The sequence below is a fragment of the Elephantulus edwardii genome, unplaced genomic scaffold (genome assembly GCF_000299155.1).
Source record: "Elephantulus edwardii isolate Elephantulus edwardi_28Jun2011 unplaced genomic scaffold, EleEdw1.0 scaffold00063, whole genome shotgun sequence".
Lineage (NCBI taxonomy): Eukaryota > Metazoa > Chordata > Mammalia > Macroscelidea > Macroscelididae > Elephantulus > Elephantulus edwardii.
This window is the reverse complement of record NW_006399813.1, coordinates 16,537,643-16,543,723: the sequence shown is the minus strand read 5'-3', so window position 1 is coordinate 16,543,723 and position 6,081 is coordinate 16,537,643.

The window sequence follows — 6,081 nt, the reverse complement described above, 5'->3', positions numbered from 1 at the left end:
GTGTCAGAGGCGGTGCGGTTGGCACAGGATAGAGCAGGATTTAGAGCTGTTGTGCATAGGGTCGCTATGAGTCGGAAACGACTCGACGGCACATAAGAACAACAGCATCCAGTGCCCTGGTTTGGTGGATGGGTTTACTGAGTTCAGAGAAGAAAAGCAGCTCTCTGTGGTTTCAGAAACATCAGTTCTCACAGTGAAAAGAACCTTACAGCCATCTGGTCTTTTTAGCCTTCCCCCCACCCCCACCCCACCTCTCTCTCTGCCTGGGGAAATTTGGGCCAGAGTTAAGAAAAACCAATTTCAGATGAGCATCCAGTGTTTCAGTGGCACGCTGAGATGTAGCATGCCCTTTGTTGTCAGTAGAGAGGTAACAGAGGGATAGAATTCATGGCAGAGAAAATTTTGAATCTGCACTCAGAACTGAATTGAAATGCCCATGTTACCACCTCCTAGTCACCTTAGTTGTTGTTAGGGGCCATCTAACTGACTGCAACTCAACAGCAACCCTATGAACAATGGATCTGAGCCCTGCTCTATCCTGTGCCAGCCCCATCATCTCTGATAAGCTTGAGCCCATTACCTTTAAGTGGGTTCTAAAATCTATTTTTCCTGTTAATTGAAGATAATATTTACCTTAATGTGTAACACTGAGGATTAAAGAATAATTCTCAAGGTTTCTGCATCCTAGATATTCAACAAGTGCTGTTCTTTTTCCCCTCTTCATGTCTGACCCTTGAAGCTAATAGAGCACATCAAACTCTATTAGAAAAATCTAGACCCAAATATACACACACACATACACACACACACACACACACACACACACACACACACGTATATGTATGTATATGTGTTGCAGCTTGATCATAATGAATAATTACCAGTCATAATGAATAATTGCTATTTATTAAGCACACGCTACATAACCAGGCACAATGTTAAGCACTTTCCAAAATGCCTAGTATCTTATTTCATCATCATAATAACTTTTTGTAGATATTATTTCAATATTACAGATGAGGAAACATAGGCTCCAAAAGATTAAGACAAATGCTCACAGACACCTTATATTTAAGTCCAAGTCTGACTTATCTAAAAAGTTAGTGAGTTATTCTGTGTTCCACATCTTAGCTTTTTATATTCTTGTTGAATGTGTGAATGCTCCTAGAATTGTCCTTCCCAGAAAATTTGTATTCCTGAAGTCCCAGAATATTCCTGTTTGTCAAATTCCTTGTATCCTCAGTGATACTCTCCCCTGTGCCAAATCTGCAATTATGCCATCATTTGCTTCAACCACAAACATAAGCCCTGCTATTGACCAAGTAAACTGAGTAGGGCTTTTTGGACTTTAATTCTGTTTCCCAAAATATGATGAACTGAAGTCATCTAATGATGAATTTCTACTTGAAACTAGAGTGGCTGAAGATGAAGTGAGTCACTCCAGTGAGTTCTATCTATCAGTCAGTTGATTCATCAGGACATGTCCTACAGATAGATCTGCTCTCAGAGGTGTGTTTAGTTACCTTGAGGTCCCAAGGGCAATCATTAGAAGATTACCCCTCGACCTTGAGGAATCTAAAATCATGTTTAGAGGACAAATTAAAGTATGTGGAACTATCTAGCACATCGTAGATGTTCAATACAGTCTCAGGAAACTTAAAAGGAGCACTCACTATGTGCTGTATTTTTTTTATCCAGTGCCACAAGTACAGAGGGGTTGTATCCCTGCCCTGCAGGTGCTCACAGATTATGGGGAAACAAACTTAGCAATAAATAATCACAGCTTGATAGACTAGGAGCTCACACAGTGCATGAGGAGCTCTGCCCAGGGAAGCTGGCAAAGAAGGCTGGTGTATAAGGGAACATTTGAGCTAGAAGTTGAAGGCTGGGCATTTTCCAAGGCAGAGGCATTCTAGGCATAGAGACAGATGTATGCAAAGGTTGTGGAAAACAGGGGCTATGCATTGCTCATCTCGGTGCTTATTCTCAGTTCCCAGCAGCGTTCCAGACACATGCTAGGCTCTCATAAACTGTCTGGATGAAGGTACAGGATTATGACAACCCACATCATGTCTGGAGAATGATGAGGCAGAGGCTGATCATGCATATGCATGGAGGAGAGGGAGAAATGGGAGACACAGGGGGAGGAAAGCACTCAAAGGTGTTACTGATCGTTTTGGACTGTGCCCTGGATGCAAAAGGAGAGGTCATACGATATCTCAACTGAAGACCGACAGAAGTGGATGCTTTTCAGGAAGATTACTGGTGAAAGGCTGAGAGCTGACTGGATGGGACAGGAGGATGCTGCAAGTGAACTTATCAGGAAGGTGGAGCAATAGTGGCAAATTCATACACATGAAACAATATCCAATATATAGGACGTGTTCAGTCTTATAAATTCAGCAAACGTTTAGTGAGTACCTCTTACATGCTGAGTCCTGTGTTCGGAGCTACAAGTACACAGTGATGCATCCCTGCCTTCCATGTTCTCCCAGGTCATGGGGAAACAGACTTAGCCCTAGATAATCACTGCCTGAAAAATAAAGGTTCAGTCAGGGCCTGAAATATTCTTGCCAGCATACTCAAAGCCGGAAGAACTGAGAAGATGGTGGTACTCCCTCCATGTATAAAAATAAAATTCAGAATACTTACTCCCATAAAGATTATTGTTGCTTTGTGCCTTCACATCAATTCTAACTCAGTGACCTTATAGAACAGAGTAAAACTGTCCCACAGGTTTGCTAAACTATAATCTTCATGAGAGCAGATTCCCAGGCCTTTTTTCCCCAGAAACTACTGGTCCCTGAAGGACAGATTAGTACTGGTCCATATGAATTCTGAAGTCTACCGCAGGCTGCCACATCTTTCTCTTTCAGAACAGCTAGTGGGTTTGAACTGCTAACCTTTTTCTTATGAGCCAAGCACTTAACCATTGTTGTGTTGGGGCGTCTAACAATGTGGCTAAGAACAAATACAGCCCTGTGACATTCGAAGGGATACAATCGCCTCCAATATGTCCTGTAAACGGTACCAAGGACTGCGGTTCCATCCAAATCAAATCTTGTCTTAAAGAACTATACCAACCACCTCCCCAATACCAACTATGTGCCAGGCACTAAACTGGGGTACAGTCAAGAATAGCACAATGCCTGCCCCCCTAAAAAATCTTCATTGAAATTGGAGGGATGGAGTTGTAAGTTAAGGTGAAAAGGAATGATTAATTTTTCCATTTAAACCTATCATTCACTGACTGGCATCAGCAAAATAAAAAGAAGTACAAAGTGCATTCATCTGGAACTGAAAATGCTATGGGAAAGTTGAAATAACAGGGCTTAGGTTAAAATCCTGGTTCTGTCCTGGTAACTTCAAGTCCCTCTCTGAGACTCCTCCTGTGTTAACCAAAGACCCTCATGCCACAGGTTATAACAGTTAAGGTATCAAAAGGAAAAGGTCATGTTTATTTATGAAGGAGGAGAGGATGGCCTAGGATTGGCCCATGTGAGAGATTAGGATAATTAAAGCATATGACAGTTGTTCTTTCAAGATGACTGCTACTAAAAATGCTTTCTAGATCTTGGGGAAGCATGTGTAGATGATAAAGAGGGCCGTGGATGTATATGCTTCAACAACCTTCAGAAACTTGTGTTTGTGTGGTCTTAAAGATGGCCTTCTTGGGGGGGGTGGGCGGGGAGAAAAGTGCAACAATGAATGAATGGAATTCCAAAATCTCTGTAGATGTTCATTGAAATTAAAAATAAATAAATAATTTTTTTTTTAAAAAAAGGATGGCCTTCTTCAGGTGAGACACTTTGCCATCATGAAACATGCCCTTTCAAGATGGCTGCTCTCCAAAAGGTCATATATTAGTAACTTGCATGGCACCTAAAAGCTCTTAGTAGAGTCAAAGGTTATTAAGAGAGAACAGCAGGAGGTATCTGTAGTTGTTTGGTACCATTGAGTTGAGAAAGCCTCATAATGACTCTATGTACGATAGATTTAAACTTTGTCCTAGCCTGTGCCATCCTCAACATCTCTAACTCACTTGACCCTATTGCTGTAGTCACTTTGTCAGTTCACCTCATTGAGGGTCATTAGGATTGGAGGAAGACTTATCAGCAACCTGTGATATACAGACAACACAACCCTTGCTTGCTGAAAGTGAAGACATGAAACATTTACTGCAAAGGATCAAAGACTACAGCCTTCAGTATGGATTGCATCTCAACATCAAGAAGACAAAAATTCTCACCATTGGACCCATAAGCAATGTCATGATAAATGGAGAAAGGGTTTAAATTGTCAATGATTTCAACTTACTTGGAATTACAATCAACACTCTTGATACCCGCAGTCAAGACAACAGGAGACATATTGGATTATGCAAATCTGCTGTCAGGTATCTCTCCAAATGACTTGGGAGCAATGATGCAATTTGGAAGACTAAGATTCACATGATTCAGGCCATGGTCTTTTGAATCATTTGCTTATACATCTGAGAGCTATTCAGCTGAATAAGAATGACAGAAGAATTGATCCCTTTGAGTTGTGGTGCTGGAGAAGAATGCTAAATATCTCATACACTGCCAAAAGAACAAACAGATATATCTTATAGGCAGTCCAGCTAGAGTCCTTCTTGGAGGCAAGGTTGGCAAAACTTCCTATCACATATTTTGAGCATGTTTCTAGGAGAAGCTGTTCCCTGGAAAAGGATATCATGGTTGGAAAAATTAGCATGAGAGAAAGACTCTTTAAGATGGATTGACACAGTAACTGCAGCAATGGGTTTAAGTGTGTCAAAGATGCATATTATAGGACCTCGGTAAGAAAAAGACTGATAACTCGGTTACTAAAGGGGCAAAAGACATGGAAAGACTTCTCAGAGAAAGACATTCAGATGGCCAACAGACACAGGAAGAAATGCTCAAAAATCACTAGCAATAGAAAGATGCAAATCAAAACCACAATGAGAAACCATTTCACCCCAGTAGCTGTGCCAAAGATTAACAGAACAGTAAGCAATCAATGTCAGAGAGGATGTGGAGAGATGGGAACTCTTATTTACTATTGGTGGGATTGTAAAATGGTACAACTATGCTGGAAGGCAGATTGGAGTTTCCCCAAAAAGCTGAACATAGACATTCCCTAAGACAGTTCTTTCCCTTGTCTGTTTCAATGCTGTGTACATTACTTATCCCCTCTTAGTTTCCCTCTAACCCCCATGTCAGTCCTGTTTTATAACAGTGGCACTATGCAGTATTTGTCTTTTTGTGATTGAGATATTTCACTCAGTATAATGTTCTCCATGTTCACCCATCTTGTATAATATTTCATGAGTTCCTTGTTTTTCAATGCAGCATAGTATTCTATTGTGTGAATATACCACAGCTTCTCTAACCATTCATTTGTTGATGAGCGCTTGGTTTGTTTCCAACTCTTTGCTGTTGTGAACAAAGCTGCAATAAACATGGATGCTCATATATCTGCTTGGGTGGCAGTTCTGGTTTCTTTAGGGTATATTCCCAGTTGTGGAATTGCTGGGTCAAATGGTATTTCTATTTCCAACTTTTTGAGAAAGTGCCATCCTGACTTCCATAGTGGTTGCACCATTTTATACTCCCACCAACAGTAAATAAGGGTTCTCCACAACCTCACCAGCATTTGTTGTTTGGTGCTCTGTTGAATTTTGCTATTCTTACTGGGGTGAGATGATATGTCATAATTGTTTTGGTGATTACTTTTATAAAGCACAATGTATGGGAATTGTTGTATTAAGGACAATGCCAATGAAGGAAAGTGTGAAACACAATGTATACAAATTTTATATGCAAACCGATATATGTTGTTGTTATGTGCCATCGATTTGTGCGACTCATAGCGACCCTGTGTACAAGAGCTCTAAACGCTGTTCTATCCTGTGCCAACCTAGCCATCTCAAACGCACTTATTCCTACTGCTATAGTCACAGAATCGATCCATCTCATCGAAGGTCTTCCTCTCCTTTGCTGCCCCTCCACTCTGCCAAACATGATGTCCCTCTCCAAGGACCAGTCCCTCCTTGCAACATGCCCAAAGTATGTCAGA